This window comes from Podarcis gaigeae (assembly GCF_964106915.1).
Source record: "Podarcis gaigeae genome assembly, chromosome: 13".
Classification (NCBI taxonomy): domain Eukaryota; kingdom Metazoa; phylum Chordata; class Lepidosauria; order Squamata; family Lacertidae; genus Podarcis; species Podarcis gaigeae.
The window spans coordinates 52,455,080-52,472,986 of NC_139689.1; the positions used below are offsets into that span (position 1 = coordinate 52,455,080).

The 17,907-nt window shown below is 45.9% G+C and overlaps 2 long non-coding RNA genes across 2 annotated transcripts in view; both read left to right on the top strand.

Annotated features, from left to right (window-relative positions):
• Positions 1–17,907, top strand: part of LOC310830262 — a 77,372-nt gene that overhangs the window by 21,020 nt on the left and 38,445 nt on the right. The gene's annotated exons all lie outside the window — the stretch shown is intronic.
• Positions 6,367–11,141, top strand: LOC310830314. The gene is made up of 2 exons (XR_014557575.1): positions 6,367–8,856; positions 9,399–11,141. It is a non-coding gene; the product is annotated as an uncharacterized lncRNA (long non-coding RNA).

The following is a 17,907-nucleotide window of genomic DNA, read 5'->3' on the forward strand; positions in this document are numbered from 1 at the left end:
AAAACAACCTTTCTCCCTCCTCTATGTGACATCCTTTTATATATTTGAACATGGCTATCATATCACCCCTTAACCTCCACTTCTCCAGGCTAAACATGCCCAGCTCCCTTAGCCGTTCCTCATAAGGCATCGTTTCCAGGCCTTTGACCATTTCGGTTGCCCTCCTCTGGACACGTTCCAGTTTGTCAGTGTCCTTCTTGAACTGTGGTGCCCAGTCTGAAATGATGGGATGGATTTTCTTAATTTGGGCCTTGCTAGGCCTTCGCTAGGGACGCGAGTGGCGCTGTGGGTTAAACCACAGAGCCTAGGACTTGCCGATCAGAAGGTTGGCAGTTCGAATCCCCGTGATGGGGTGAGCTCCCGTTGCTCTGTCCCTGCTCCTGCCAACCTAGCAGTTCGATAGCATGAAGTGCAAGTAGATAAATAGGTACCGCTCTGGCGGGAAGGTAAACGGTGTTTCCGTGCGCTGCTCTGGTTCGCCAGAAGCGACTTAGTCATGCTGGCCACATGACCCGGAAGCTGTACACCGGCTCCCTTGGCCAATAAAGCGAGATGAGTGCCGCAACCCCAGAGTTGGCCACGACTGGTCCTAATGGTCAGGGGTCCCTTTACCTTTACCTTAGGCCTTTGCTATCTACTCCTCCAAGCTGTTTGTTCCGGTTTAGAGCTAAAGAGCGGGTTTTCCCTGGGAAAGGAGCGGGGCAAGGCAGAAACTTCTGACCCGTGCCTAGGAAGCACAGGGCAAGCGGCAGTGTCAGTTTTGGTGTAAGCTGCTTGGAACTTTCTGCAAGGAGAAACTCACTAAGACCTGGGCGGAAAGTGAAAAAAGCGTGCTTAGCAGGTGCAACGTGCGGGAGGAGGAAGATGGGGGAGGTGACCGTGGGGATGGTTTGGGTGCAGGGGGGCTGCACAAAAGGGGAGGGAGGAGGCAGGGACCTGGGAGTGAAGGTGAACACGGACGCAGAGTGGGACTGCGTAGCAGAAGAGAGAAGCGGCTTCGGGTCTGGGGTTGGGAAAGGGAAAGGCGGCTTGTACGAGGTGAGAAGACGAAGCTGCATGGAGTTAATGGTGAGGGACATCACTGGCGGAGGAACCATAGCTGTCAACTTTCAGATTTGAAAATAAGGGATCAGCAGCCTCAAAAATAAGGGATCAGCAGCCTCACCTGTCCCGGGGACAGTCTACGGGATATCTAACAATCCGGGATAGCAGCGGGAAGCAGCGGGAAACGGCGCTGGAATAAGGGAATTTCTCACCAAAAAAGGGAAGGTTGACAGCTATGGTAGGAACGGGAGTACAGAGCGAGCAGCCCACCCCCAGCACCACTATTCTGGTAGGGTGCCATCGTAGCGGCCCCCCTGGACATGTGCCATGCACCCCCGCGCACTGGGTGCCACACCCCTGTGCGCTGTGCACCACGCCCTCGTAGGTGGTGTGCTACACCACTGGGATGCGTGCCATGCCCCCATGGGTGGTGTGCCACGCCCCCGCGGGCACCAGCTACGCCTCCGCCTGCTCTCCACCCCCTGGGAGGAGTGGCAGGAATGCAGCCCTGAGTAACCTCATATAATACAAGTCCTCTCACCTCTCTTGGTGCAGCAGCGTTCCCCGACGGTGGAATTCAAACAGCAGTGCCGTTCCTGACAGGTGGAGCGGGCATATGCCCCCGCTGCCTACCAGGAGATGGATCTTAGCCTGCCCTCTACATTGGCAAATGGGGATGCAGGCTGGGATGTGGGCGGGGCCAATAGAGCCGACGGTGGGCTTCCCTCAGAACCGCCTCCTGCCTATTTAAGCAGCCCACACCTGGGGCACAGCCAGTTTGTTCCTGCGCCGGGTTCCTCCCCATCCACCGTTTACGCTGATAGGCAATGACTTTGCTGTGGCTATGGTGGTCGCCATTCTTTACGGGGCCTGCTAGGAATTTGCCCACTGGGCTAATTAGCACTGACCTGTTTTGCCTACCTCATGGCAATTCGTCACAACTGGTTGAGCATTGGGGCAATCCCTTGTTTGGGACAGAGGGGAGTTTGTAGTCCCTGCCTGCCCCTCCAAACTCTGGGGTAGCCCATTAAAGGGATCCGGGGAGAGTGGCCACGTCTGCGTGTCCAGGGGGCCAGGGCCAAAGGCACTCCCCCAGACAGCGGTCCCTGTGGGGGTCACCCTATTGGATGTAAGTCTTAGGAACTCTTCCTTGATTGACCACGCATCACTTCCGGCGGACGGGCCGGAAGTATTTAGATTGCCCCTTGTCCAAACCAAACCTCTTTCATCTGTATTCAATAAAGTGGTGGCCTGATTTTACCCCAAACCCAGTCTTATTGGTCTCTTCTTTATATGGGTTGGGGTCTGGGAAGTCCGCTGCCTGGTTCTGCAACAGTTCTGCCAAGGGGAGTAGTACTATTACCTTTTGGTGACCCCAGAGGCAGCTGGCTTATTGTGAAGCTATGGGCTGGAAGTTATTGTCCATTTTTAAGCACACACTGCCTGGGCTTTTTCTCCCTGGGCTGCTCCTTTACCAACCGCACTGCTAGTTAAATGGAGGGGGGGGGGTCTCAGCCGGACCTGTACTCCAGCGCAGTGGAGGGGGCCCTGAGTGTGGTGTCTTCTCCCTTTGGTCTCAGAAATTTATGTTTGGAAAATAAAATCTGATATTCTCAGTTTTCCAGTTTAGCCAACTGCTAAGAATAAACCTTTGTTGTAAGCCACTTATGCCTCAATCTTTTTCATGTTTCCTTAGAAGTAAACGACACTGTTCTAAATTTGTTCCTAGGTAAACGTGCAGAGGCTTGCAATTTCTGTCATCCTGAGTTGTTCTCATGTAATCGTGTTTTGTAAAATGATCATAAACAAACTTGAAAACACAGAGCTCTACATTCAGTACAAAACAAAGAGGACTGGGACCTTTGAGAGCTCTTTGGGCTTCCTGGTTTGAGTATTTCTGAGGAACCAGGGCTTGGGGTGAGTCACTTGCTTCTTTTCTGCTAAAAAAGCCAACTGCAACTTTATCAAAATCTGCAATTTTCAGAGGATTCAGGCTGAATGAATGACCGCTAGTATTCACTAGTCAGTTTTGTTTGCTTTTTTGCTAGTGAAAATCACAGTACAAGTTGGCAATAACAATAATATGAATGGATGGACGTTATATTAAAAATGACAATTGACCAGCAAGATTCTTTACAAAATGAGAGAGTTTGAAGTGGACATTTAAAATTATAGCACAGAGGGGACTGGGATTTATATGAAGCTTAATTATTTTTAGCTATTGCATTTTGAAATTAAGATATTTGGCACTACTGTTTGTCTCTAAAGCAGAAAACGGATGTGTTTTACATTTCTTTGAACAAGAAAATCATGACACACTATGTGAAACCAGGAATGAACCCTGGAATGAGACATATTCCCCTAAGGAAGACTTGTTGTGTCTGAATAGGTTAGTTCCACTGTGTTAGCTTTAAAAGTGTGATTTTTACCTGGTACTATATAGGATATTTACTTGAAAGGATATTTTAACCCTCTTGTGGCCAGGCAGACTTGTATGTATGCCCTCTCTAAAGCACTTTAATATAGGAGCAAACCTAGTTATAAAATGAGGCAAAATAGTAATATTTTGGGAGAACAAATAAGGAGGATTCCCCTTCATGTGACAATTTAAAAATAATTCAGCAACAGCAGTATGTTTCATTTTTTATTTACTTACCTCTCCATGTAGCTTGTACCATGTGGAACAAACCTTAAGAATGGATAGGATCTGTAAATTAGCTAGTTGTCAGAACCCTGCACCCCTGCGTTCTGTGCTATATTTTCAGAGAGTTAATGGAGCATAAGTTGCTAAAAGTGTGAAGTGGGAAGTTCTTGATTCAAATATCACCTCAAGCAGCCATCCTGTTGCCTTAAGCAATCCATTGTTCTGCCTGCCTTCACTCCCCATTTCAGGTATGAGAATAGCAATACTAGATTCTTACAGGACTGTTGTAAGACTTATGGCGGTGGCACACCTGAAATGCGCTGTGTAACTGCTAACTCTTGCCTTCAGACAGCATACCCCCGAAACCGTGCACATTCCATCAATATAAGCTTGTCCTCTGCCCTGATCCTGATTTTATTCCCAAGGTGAAATCTGTGTCCAGAGTTCTGTGCCAAGTGGTTTTGCCTCCCCTCTGAGCCCCTCCTTCTGGTTCTCAAGAGCATATGTGACATTCACTGGATGTCAGTCGTGCCCTGCAGTTTTATTGGATCCAACAGTGAAATTTAGGAAACCAGAGTCCCTCCTTGTGGCATTTTCGGGGGCTTCCAAAGGCATAAATATGTCCACAGCCACGATTTCTTGATGTGCAAGGCTGCTCCCTCTGGAATGACTGCTCACTTTTTTAGGGAAGCGGCTGCCGCAGCTGCTTACAGGTGTAGTTTTCCTATCATAGATATTTGCTGGGCATCCACTTGGGCCTCGCCACACACTTTTGTAAAACACTGCTGAATAGATTTACTTTCATCAGCCGATGGAGCCTTTGGCAGAAAGCTTCTCCAGAGGGTTTCTGCTGCAGTAAGTAAAGGCAGAGGAAACCCAAGCAGGTCTGAAGGAGGCTCCTCTGATATACGTATATCTAGGAGGAATGTCTTCTGTCCCTATCTGGCAAAAATGGAAATTGTACTTAATAAGAATTTCTATTTGAAGATAGGGACAGAGGGCACCGCTCCTTTCTCTGTGTTTTCCCCTTCTGGAGTGAGATTGCTGATGTAGGACTTCTGCTGCTGTTTTACATATTGCACACATTATTTGAATACTGGTGTATGCCCAGTTTTGTTTTGTCCAGGTCTCCTTCTTTGCTATTTCTCTGGTTTGAAGTTGTTGTTTTCATCTGGTTAGCAGCCAGGTTCTGCAGACATTGATTTGGGGTTGAGGAATTGTCTTCATTCTTGCCAGTCAGTCTGGAGGGCAGGAGCTGAACAGTTCTGAAGATCCTGCCCCTCATAGCCAGTGGAAGGAATCATCCTTACTAGGAATGCCCTCCACCCCTATTTTCAAATAAATTCCCAATTCCCCCCCATCATATGTTTTTGTTTCCTTAAGAACGGATTTAAAATATTTTCTTCTTCCTATTAACAGATTGTATATATAGATCAGGAAGCAGAAAAAAGCAGAATTTGTATTTTGAACAAGATATATCGTGGTACCTCTGGATGTGAACGGGATCCGTTCCAGATCCCCGATCGCATCCTGAAGCGAATGCAACCTCCGTCTGCGTGTGCGCGGGTCTCTGCTTCCGTGCATGCATGTGATGTCATTTTGAGCGTATGCGCATGTGCAAGCGGCGAAACCCGGAAGTAACGCACTCCGTTACTTCCGGGTCGCCGCGGAGTGCAACCCGAAAATATTCATCCCGAAGCTACTTCAACCCGAGGTATGATATTCTCATTCTCTCTCTCTCTCTCTCTCTCTCTCTCTCTCTCTCTCTCTCCAATCTTTTACTATGATACCTGGGAACTGTCCATAGGCTTTAGGAAGTTACACAAGGCCTTTGTGTACCTTCCTTTTTAAATGTGTGTACATTTTGTTTTTACCGCCGCAGACCTCTTCATTATGAAGTTCATCAATTCTCACATGTTATGAACTGAGAAACAGAAATCTCAGCAGATACTGTACAGACAGCTTCCTCTTTGCACTCAACTGCTCACACGGACAGTGCCAGGAACCTGGAAGCGGAACCCGGAAGTGGGGGGCACCCTGTAGAATCCTGGCTCATGAGGAGACCCTCCCTGGAGCCCAAAGAGGATGTCCTCTTCAGGCTCTGGGGAGGGTCTCCTCATGAGCTGGAGGTGGAGTGGGGCTTTGTTGAGTCTGCTCAGCCTCCCCGCCTAACAGCTGACATGCAGGGTAGTGCAGCAGCTGATGCCGTGTCCTTGCACGTCAGCGGAGCAAGCCCCACTGCCCCTCCTGCTCACAAGGGGCGGAGGGGCCTTGTTGAGCTGCGCAGCTGACGGAAGGGGAAGCCTGTACCATAGAATTGTAGAGTTGGAAGGGATTTTGAGGATCATCCAGCCCAACCCCCTGCAATGTCATCTGAGCACCGTCTCCCAGAAAGTACTCCTGTACAAATGTCATCGAAATGAACAGGACACCTGGGCGTCTTCTATTCAACTGGCCTGAGAGTACTCACTGGTAGATACTGACCCATAATTTGTTTACAAGTAAATCCTGACAGCGAATTCAGCCTCTTTCTTTCCTTTCGGAAATGACCATATTTGTTGTCTTGCTGCCAACATTTTACATGATTTAACATTCCAGGGTTACTCTGCCCATCTGTAGTTGGCAGGGGGAAAACCGAGCAGGTTGAACTGTTGTGCTTTGCTTTTCTGTGAAATATGGAAAGAATGTAAAGTTGTTGCTGTTGTTGTTGTTGTTGTTGTTGCAGGCCTCAGACAAAGCAACACAAAAATGTACATTGAGCTTTCAAACAGGCTTCACGCTACTACACACTAAGCGTATTGTGTCTGTCTCCACTTCTTATTCTTTCTCATTGCTTCCAGTCTTTAGGAGGAACTGCAGTTGAAGGACTGAGTTAAAATTACGAAAGAAAGTGATGAGTCACGCTGCTTTCCCCAATAGCTTCTAAATCTGAAGACCCGACTACATCATGGCCTCTGCCTTGCTATATCTGTGGGAAGGGGAGGGGATACAAAATTATACTAGTATGTTAGCCTGATGTTCCCAGTTTCCAGCTTGTGTGTGTGATTACCTAATATTCCTTCCCAGCTGTTTCTTAACATTACTCATACCAGTCTAAAGCAACTCTCTTCTCGCTTTCCTCACTAAACATAGTTTCCCTTTGTGGGCTGTTTAGAATGCTTTTTTTGTGTCTGTGCACTATAGTTGCCTCAAACTGGCACTGATTTAGGTAATAATAGTTACAAGCTCAACAGGGAAATATGTAATCAAAATAACCTTGCTCCTGCTAAGCTTTGTTCACCATATTCCCCATTTCCACAAAAGCGGAAAGAAAAGAAAAAGGCAGGCTGCCACAAGTCTTATTTTATCTTACCAGGCAAGTGTTTATCAGGGGCTGCCCGGGAAAGTGCATGGACGGAGAGGCATGATTCAAATGCACAAATGGTGGAGCTGTGGAATCTTAGAGTTGGGAGGGGCCCAGGGGTCATCTAGTCCAACCCCCTGCCATGCAGGAATCTACGCAGGAATTTCCATGGTATTTTGGAAATAATGAGCCAAATGGTTGGCTGTGATGTGAGGTCTTAAAACATGGGTTGCCAATCTTTCTGAGCCAATAGGCACATTTGGAGAAGGTGCCGTGGCCGCCATGGAGGTGTGGCAAAATGACACAAAATGACAGGGCCACAAAATGGTTTGGGCATGCCGCCCCCCTCCCTCAATGAAGAAAAGGTGCACTAGCTACTAGTTCAGAATGGATGGCTGTGTGTGTGTCCAGTCCTGGCAGCCAACGAAATGTGCTGTGTTCAATGAAGGAGAGGCTGAGCCAGTACAAACTGAGCAGTCTACTGTATTGTGCATTGTGAATTTCTGAGGAGATATCTACTGAGACCTTTCATGGGGGGAGTAGGGTGCTGCTGGCCAGCACAGCGGTGTCTGTGGGGGCCGCATCAACTTTTTAAAGCTCTTGAGAAGGCATGACTATTGAAACACATTCAGCGATATGACTGTATCAAGACACAGTGATATGTTTGCGTGCACATTCAAACCTATGTGGCTTGATTGTCAAGGAACAATCTGCTGAGCTGAGGGTTTCCATTGCAAGAACGTGGTCTTGGAGCAGAAAGTGACCTAATGTGGACAGTCGGAGCTTGAAGATAATAGGTCACTTCTACTGCTATTCTCTGGCAGCTACGATTCAGTGCTATATTGCCTCTAATCCTGGGGGTGGCATTTAGCCATGGCCATTAATAGCCATTGGTATCCCCCTCATCCATGAGTTTGTCTAATCCTCTTTAAACTCTTGTGACTAATAGCCTTTACTGTGTGGTAGTGAGTGCCATATATTAATTAGGTGTTCTGTATATTTTCTTCTGTCTGTCCTAAAATTGGCTCTTAATCAGTTTTACTGGGTGACCTCCACTCTGGCATCATGAGAAATGGAGAAGAAAAAACTTATCACTATCCACTTCTTCCACACCTTGCACAATTCCACAAACATCTGTATGATGCTCTTTTTTCTGAACTGAACATTCTTAAATGTTGGACGTCTTTCTTTGTAGGGTCTGCCTCCTGGTTCCTTGATCCTTTTGACTGCACCTTTTCCAGCTCTGTGATATCCTTTCTGAGGTGGGAAGATGGTGACCCATGTTATTCCAAGTGTGGACACGTCAGGCATTTGTGTAAAGTTAAAGGCAGTTTTATTTCCAGCCCCTTCCCTAAGAATCCCTAGCAAGTTATTTGCCCTTTTCACAGCTGCCGCACGCTGGGTCAACATTTCTCTTGAAGTATCTGCCATGGCAACCGAGAAAGCTTCCCTTATACCACGTCAGCCCGGCCTTTGGCACACCTTGTTTGCTATTGTCTCTGCAAAAAGGTTGCAAATGACTTTGAGTAACGTGTGCGGTTCTAGGGTCACTGTCATCTCAAAAAGAGGTTTTTAACAGTTTAAAATCCTTCAACAGCAGAAGCAGAACTCTTAACCATGGCCAAAGCGCAGCACTGTCCACAACTTTGCTCCTACTGCCATCTCTATCTACAGAGACATGGTGATAGCAGTGCCAGCGGAATTGTGGGCAATATATATCTGTGTATCACCCCTGACACTAGAGTAAATGTTACGTCAGGCCTCTCCCCCAAGATGCATGTGCCGAGCATGCTTCCAGGTGTTGATTATTTAGCAGCACCCAATAGTGGCTGTTCTTGGGAGAAAAGCAATGACAAACCTAGACAGCATCTTAAAAAGTAGAGACATCACCTTGCCAACAAAGGTCCATATAGTAAAAGCTATGGTTTTCCCAATAGTGATGTATGGAAGTGAGAGCTGGACCATAAAGAAGGCTGATCGCCGAAGAATTGATGCTTTTGAATTATGGTGCTGGAGGAGATTCTTGAGAGTCCCATGGACTGCAAGAAGTTCAAACCGATCCATTCTGAAGGAAATCAGCCCTGAGTGCTCACTGGAAGGACAGACCCTGAAGCTGAGGCTCCAATACTTTGGCTACCTCATGAGAAGAGAAGACTCCCTGGAAAAGACCCTGATGTTGGGAAAGATGGAGGGCACAAGGAGAAGGGGATGACAGAGGACGAGATGGTTGGACAGTGTTCTCGAAGCTACCAGCATGAGTTTGACCAAACTGCAGGAGGCAGTGGAAGACAGAAGTGCCTGGCGTGCTCTGGTCCATGGGGTGACGAAGAGTCGGACATGACTAAACGACTAAACAACAACAAATAGTGGCTGTTCTGCTTTAAAATGGAATGAAAACTGTGTCCACATTCCCAGTTGTCTGTAACCAAGCAGACGGTCCCCATTTCCCTAACTCCAAATGCTGGGTGGCCGCAGGGGGTGGGGGCTGTGTGTATCACAGACCTGCTGGGTGATAAGGGTCAGATATACCCTCCCCCCCGCACTGTGCTCCTGATCATGATTCCTTCCCCAACTCTTGTGGCACTGCAATTTAGGAAGAAAAGAGAAAGAAACAGATATGAAGGCACTGGTATTTAAAAAGAGAAGGGCTGATTCCCTCAGAGGAGAGGGAAAACAAATGGCTATAGCAGCCTTGGAAATAGTCTGTGTGCCAGAGTCAGCTGAGTAGCAACACAAGAGGTCACCTGCACCTGGAGAAATGGCACAGCCATTCCTTCAATAATTTTAAAAGTTGTATTTTCGGAGCTCTTAAACATAAAACTCAACACACACACACACAATGAGAAGGGGGGTGTTTCATTCATGACATTGTAGAGCTGCTTTTTCAAAAGTAAGTGAAAAAAGCATGGCAACACCACAGTAAATGCTCAGTGTGCAAGAGGCCATGTTTACGTGCGCTTAACATTAAGCAATTTGGTTTGTAGTTTCCCAAGTTGCTAAAAACAAACCCAAAAACTGCGTTCGACAGACTGCTCTTCAAGCATGTGGCGTGGAGGCCACTTTTAGGGACAGCTTGCAAAGTTTGGTTTAGCTTAGCAATTTCACACAAAATTGGTACAGAGCGCCTTATTTTGGTACACTTGACACTGTGAAATCTAAGGGCCATTTGTCACAAGATGCAGGGGCAAACCTGGGATTGGTACAACGTGGGCACTCAAAGCAGGAGCTGTAGCCCTGCTCATTATTGTATGACACACACATTTATTGCACATTTACACTTTATATCTTTCCATAGTATGCACAAAGCCTATTAGACATATATCTAAAAAGGTAATGTACAAAACGGCCCTATCAGCCAAACTTCAATGGGCTGAGCACTACGTAATGCATAATGCTCAAGGAAATAAAACATTGCAATATATTATCATATCACAGGGGAACCTTTAGTATGATAAATATTTCATCAGGATAGTAGGCCAAGGATTCTTGGACTCATATGCAGTCTTTCCTAGGGCACATGGAAAAACTACCTTTTTGAGTCTTTAAAAGCGTGAGCTCCCATTGGACAGAAACAAAGAGAGGAATAATAAACTGATAACTTTGCAGTGGGGTCTCCGTTGTGCATAAGATGTTAAAGTAGCCTTCCAGAGAAAGCTGTGGGAGCCAGTGAACGCTCCAAGGCTCAGGGAAAAGAGTGAAAAGAATTGAACAGAATGCATTCTGCTGAAGTAAAAAGTGACAATTTGAAAAAGGGAATGCCGTTCTGAAGGGGGATGAATCAACGCTTGCTCTGACTCACCCTCAAATCCATAGCTGGCCCCTTTGTGCAATGCTTGAGATCACACCCTTGTACTCTCTGTTAATCAAGCTGGATTAATCATATCTTCTTGGTTTTGCATTTATGATTAATAACAATTTGTTATAATTTCCAACCATACCTTATTAATATCAGCTAATGCCGTTATTATTTACTAGAATGAAGACGTTTCAGTAAAATGCCTAGCATAGGTTTTGGTAGAGAGGACATTTAATACTTGAGAGTTGTTGTGTAATGATGTACTGTACTATTTCTGCTTATCACTGTGAAATAAAGGAGTTTTGCAATAAAAAGTTTTTTGTTCTTAACATTTAAGATAAATGGTTAATAAAAGACCCATGGTTGATAGAGAGGAAGCAAAACTAAACAAGTACCAGAAATATATATTTTAAAAGCTCTTGAAATTCTTTTATATCTAACAGCATTAACGTTTATGCTCATAGGCTGCTTAACGCAGCTGTCATGTTGGGTTTCATTTGGCCCTCCAGCAGCCTTCCTCAATTGTCTGAGACCAAAACATTCAAGCTGTCTGTCACAGCAGTGTGATCTTTTGATCCAATGGGAAAGCAGAGTTTCTGTCATATTCAGGAAAGATCCATCACATGATCTTCAACAAAGCAACTGTGTCATGCTCTGGTAAATTCTGCCCATTGCAAATGTGTAAGTGGGTCCTATAAATTATGATGTCAGGTTCCTGCAAATAAAACCCCTATTTCTTCCATAGCGTTTCACAGAAAGCTTAAAATGCGAACAACAGCAAATGGGTTTCTCAAGGAATGCTGCTGATCATGGTAAAAAAATATTTAAAGCTGATTCAGCAAAAAGTAGTATTTTGGGTACACTGGACTCCACAGCATCCTTACAAGAAGCTATTGTTTTCTAATTCAGGTAGATGCTGGAGGTGTAATGCTGGGGCCCATGATGTGGGCTTGTCGAGTGATAGCATCTTTTTGGTTGGAAGTTGTCCATATTGTTGCACGTACCCCACTTTCCGAGCAGTGAGAGACTCCAGGGATGCCTGTGATTAATTATATTTGTATACCACCCTTCATCCAAAGGTCACAGGGTGGTTCGCAGCATAAAAATACAAAAGGAAAACACAAAATAAATAATAAAACAGGAACAAAAGCAAAACAACAACAACACAATACCCCACCCCCCAGACACAATAAAAAAGTGTTTGACTGTTAATCCGCCGAAGGCCTGGTTGAAGAGGAATGTTTTCACCTGGCACCTAAAGATGTATAAGGATGATGCAGTGGCGTAGCGTGGGTTGTCAGTGTTACAATATGGATGCAATGCGACTGCGAGCAGCAGGTGGCTTGGAAGCAAAACATAATGGGAATGTTGGAACTGTTCCGTGGGAACAGAGGGAGGGTCTATTTTCAGTGCAAAGCACCGGAATTAGCTCAGAGTGTAATATGACCTATACAGGAAGTACAGGAAGTGGAGTTTTGTCCCTCTTCTGATGGACTCTGATGAGAGCAGACGTGTTTTCTCTGTAATGCTGCAAAGACAGAAATAAAGGCATGTAAATACATTTCTGTCTCTCTCTTTCCCCCTACCTGGGAGGGGAGGAAGAGCGGTGTGTTCTTCTCACGTGGAGGAGGATCGCCGATCGCGACCTAGCCTGCATCTGCCGGGGAATGCAGACAGGGAGGTCACCAGGAGATCATACCGGGTGCCTGGAGAGTGGCCAGTTTCTCCTGATATGGCAGATTTCCTAACAGTCAGCACCCGGGGCAAGGCAAGTATTTTGCACCCCCTAACCCGTGGATTTGCGCCCCCTAACCCTAACCCCCAGATGTTGCGCCTGGTGCGGCCGGCACCCCCTGCACCCCCCATGCTATGCCACTGGGAAGATGCCAAACAAGCCTCCCTGGGGAGAGCATTCCACAAGTGGGGAACCACTGCAGAAAAGGCCCTGTTCTCGTGTTGCCACCCTCCAGACCTCTCATGGAGGAGACACATGGAGAAGGCCTCCAGTGAAGATCGCAGGGTCTGGGTTGGTTCATCTGGGGAGATGTGGTTATTGAGGTATTGCTGTCCTGAGGGTTGACCCAGTGTTCGGTTTCCTAGGAATGAAGGTCAATGGAGACTGTGGTGTCATTGTGATATATGGTTTTATTTACACATAAATACAACCTGAACATAGGATGGAGGGACCCAAAGCATTAACACAGAACTTGCCTCTGCATTTGGTTTCCAGGAAGGCCCCAAATCACCTCACAGAGCAAGACATGCCCCTCTGTCCTCGGCTTCCAGCACCAGTCAAACTCACGGGTTGCCTCCCCCGACCTCGGCCTATTATTCTCTATCCTAAGATGACATGGCATCCAACCTGGAGAAGTGAGGAAAGGCCCACCCATTTGTCTGTATGGCAACCTTTAGGGGCAAGTAAAAGGCAGTACTGAACTGGCCAACCAAGGACATTACCTTAACAAAGCAAGTGGCTTGGCTGGTTCATCAGGTTTCCCCTCATAGATTCTAACCTCACATATACAGGCTCTATGACTGTCATCCAGACTGAACACCACCACCTGTTACCGCAAAGCTATAACAATATTAATTTTCTACTGGAGAAATTCTTGATGTTTGCAGATGTCCATGTACTTTTGAATTATATCCCTGTTGTATGGGAATTGACTATTGGGGAATGAAAAAGGACTCTACCAGACCTTGTCGTTGCTAAGAGACTTATACTTCGAGCCACGTAGGATAGATATTCACCATCTATTATGTAATCGACTGAAGATTAACATCCCTGCTACATTTGTGCGTACTTCATTGATCTGGGACACAAGAGTTGCTCTTTGCTCCAGATAGAGGAAGGGGTGTTCTCAAGATGGGGGTGCTGGTGGATAACACCCTACCATCCTGGTGAAGTTTGGACTTACAGCTCTGATCTTCCCCTCCAGGGGTGGTGGAATGATTCAGATAGTCTGCACCCAGAAACCAGTGGAACCCAATGGATTCTTAAGTGCCCTGGTTTTTTTCTTCCCAGCAGCTAGAGTGGATGACCCCTTTGAAGCCCCATCTCACCGTTTAACAGTGAGACCCTTCAGGCTCTTGAAATGGTTACCCCTGAGCACAATGTCTGGTGCTGTGGAACCTGCCCTGCACAACTGACATGCCCAGGAACTAAGGGTTGGGTACACCACAAGTGGCAAAAAGTGTGCTTTAACCTGACTGAGCACAAGTGGAACCATATCATCATGTTTAGTGTATGGCAATGAGGCAGTAAAGAAGGCTCACTTCTCTGCCTCCATCTCTGTGCCAATGCACAGAGTATGGGAAACAAGCAAGACAAATCTGAGCTCTTAATACGGGAGTATTAACATGAGTCAACAAGGTGATGCAATAGCAAAAAAAAAAAAAAAAAAAGGCTAGTGCTATTCTAGGCTACATCAACAGAAGTATACTGTCCAGATCAAGGGAAGTAATAGACAGCCCCAAATCACTTTGGATGGGCTGATCCAGCGCAGTCTCAATATACTTTGGGGGGTAAAGTTTACTTTATTTTTATAGGAGTCTCTCAGTCTGATTTGCCAAAAGCCTGAACCACCTGGATTGGCTCAGTTTGGTTCAGGATCCAAATCACTGAAAAGGATGAGCCAAATGTCCTTGCTACGGTGTAAGTGCCAGTGAGCAAGGGTGCCAACTTGAATAAAATATTGGGGGACCCAGGGAAGCCCTGCCCCCACATAATCTATCACATGACATGGTTTACACACACCATTTGAATGGCAATGTACATCAACTTTGGGGCTCCCCCAGCCCCTTCAAATTTTTTTTGTTTTGTTGGGGGGGGGGGGCAAAGGGACCTTGGCCCCTAGGAGTTGACTCCTATATCAGTGAGTTAAGATTTCATAGTGGATTGTTCTGTTAGTTAGAATCATAGAATTATAGAGTTGGAAGAGACCACAAGGGCCATCGAGTCCAACCCCCTGCCAAGCAGGAAACACCATCAGAGCACTCCTGACATATGGTTGTCAAGCCTCTGCTTAAAGACCTCCAAAGAAGGAGACTCCACCACACTCCTTGGCAGCAAATTCCACTGTCGAACAGCTCTTACTGTCAGGAAGTTCTTCCTAATGTTTAGGTGGAATCTTCTTTCTTGTAGTTTGGATCCATTGCTCCATGTCCGCTTCTCTGGAGCAGCAGAAAACAACCTTACAGTAGGCAAGAACTACTGACCTCCATTGAGAAAGCAGCCACTGATACAAAAAGAGCAAAGCACGATTTGTGTTCATTTGGCTTTTGTGTGTATATGTGTGTGGGGGTGGGAGTGTCTGACAGGAATCGGAAAAACAACTTTTTTTAAAAAAACCAACAACCCTAGAAAGGGGAAACCCACAACTCATTTTTTCCCCTTCCAGCTGCAGCAGAAGCCAGCACTGAGAACTGAGAACATTTCTACCATTTGTTTCATATCCCAAGCTTTGGCCTGGGAGGTTGCTCATTGCAGTATTTCCAGGGAGGTCAGGTTTTGCGATTAGTGTAAGTACGTTTAAAAAAATAAAAATGAAAGAGTGGAAAGCAGAACCTGACATGATGACACAAGAAGCTATTTTCCATATTTGCCTGTTATCGAAGAACTGGAATCTGTACTGACGAAGATAATGTGATGTCACTCTTTAATCTGGCAAGCCTGAGGAAACCACTTCCTCGTGTGTAGGCTGGCGGTCTTATGATTGTCATTTAATTCTGAAATGCTCATTGAAATGATGTAAGAAAACAAGCTTTGCTGTTATGTGTGTGTTTTTAATAATAATGAATGAACTCTATTATGAAATTCTTTCCAGCTATGTTAGAAAGTATGCTGGTTATTCAACAAAACATACTGATTATCTAAAAGCAACGAGTAAAGGCAGGGTTGAGGGGCAGAGCATGTGAGCTTCAAATTTTACAGAGCTGGTTCCTGATTTTAACTCTTTCTCTCAGAAACACAGGAAATTTCCTTATGACTGAAGCACAGTGAGTGAAATTTAAACCCAAGTTACCATACCAAGGATCTCTGAAGAATTTATATGCTGTTGGGAGAAACACAGTTAAGAACCACCTCTGTACATTAACATTAATGTAATGGGTTTTTTGTGGGGTCCTGGATGCAGATTTCTTTTTACTCCAAATATTGAACTGTGTGTGAGGGTGGAATTTCACATGGCATGTTGCATAATGACCTCACTATAATTCTGTGTTGTGTGAACAGTTCCTACCCCTCCGTTCTCCTCTGGCATGACTGAGGAGACTGGAAGAATCTGATTCCATTTCCAACTTTCAATTCCAAACAAGCCAAGATGAAGCCATGGCTTGTGGGATAAAATGTAGTTTAAACTAACCATTGTTTGTCCTAGTTCAGAAAAAAATGAGAAACAGTGATTAGTTGAAAAGGGAATTAGATGCCTCCTTGGGGCCACAGCAGAGAAGGTGAAGGGAGGAAAGAACAGGATTGTGTGTGTTTAGTGTTTAAAATATGGTTCAGTGCCTATTACATAGGAAGTTGTGAGTTGCAGCTGGTAGGGCAACTAGGAGATTGCATAGGTGGAGCCATTGCTCCCCCCCCCCTAAAAATGTTTAGGGGTACTCTCATTTTCCTTCTCATGCTGAAATACTGCCCCTCAATGAGACCAAACTTAGATTTACAAAATGTTTAGGGGTATGTGTCCCCCCAGAAAAAAGGCACTGGGTGGAGGAGGGGACAATGAAAAGGTGCCAAACATAACTGTTAATCAGTGGCTCCATAAACTTCCAAACCTATGGGGAAAGTTTGTTTCCCTCCTCCAGCTCATTCACTTTAAGGTCTTTCTAGAGTATGGAATAAAGTGGTGAGATATTTTCTAAGCTCTACGCTCTGGGAGAGCAGGGCTAAAATTACCACTCAGCCATGAAGCTCAACATGAGACTTTGAGCAAGTCACTGTCTCTCGGCCTAGCCTACCTCACAGGCTGGTTTTGAAGATGACATGGGGAAATGGAAAACCACGAATGCTACCTTGAGAGGCTTGGAGAGAAGGGGGGGGGGGATATATAAAGAAGCAAAAGATCTCCAGCCTGACTCTCCTTGATTCTGAAGGGGGGGGGGGGGAGGCTAGGTTTGGAATAATACAAAAACACAATTGGGACACAATTAGGATAGTCTGGCCTATGCAGGTCCCTGGCAAATCCAATGTGTGGGGCTCTGCTGGGACAGAATTGGCAGGGTGGGTTGAATTATTATTTTATGTATTTATTAAATTTCTATACTGCCCTTCATCTGATGATCACAGGGCAATTTACAACGCAGAAACACAATGCAGGAAGGGAGTTCCAAAGTCTGGGAGCAGCAAGCTTGTGTCCTCTCCGAAGAAAGGGTGTGTGGGGTGTCCCTATTTTCACTGGAGAAATGTTGGGGGTGGGGTGGTATGGTGGCAACTTCACCCCTGCTAAAGGGACGGAGTGGCATTCACAGGGTTTTGTGTGTGGAATAGCAGCCATGGCATGGTTCAGTTCCTTGGAAGTCTGTGTGGTGGTTCCCTTTCTTCACATCCACCACTTGATAACTGCTCTTTCAAGGAATGGCTTGGGTGCACGAATGTGGCCAGAGCAGTGCTGACGCCACAGATGGTGCTTTCTCAAACTCTTCAGGTGTAACACAGGCATATGGGAAGTACTAGTCCTGAATGGCTGTTATGAATACATTTAAAACTGAAGTCAAACACAGTCATTAGCCGTCATTTGTCAGCCCACTTTCCTTCGCCATCAGCCCCGGGAGTTTTTATAAGGTGAGATTCACCTGCGACAAGACCAGCAAGGCCTCCCAAGTTTTAGCCTAGCACTTTTCAGCACCAGAACTCTCTTCCTCTTTCATGGTTCTCTGATAGGAGTGTTTTTGACAGTACTACAAGCCGAACACTACAGGGCCTCCACTGTGGGAATGGCTATGTTTTTCTACAGAGAAATTTCCTGTCATGTTGAATTTACAGACACATTGGCGCTGGAAGGCTTTCCTAAGGAGCATAAAACCAGCTGTACGGAGCGACTGTTCTTCAGATTGTTGCCTGCTGCTTTCTTAGCAAGG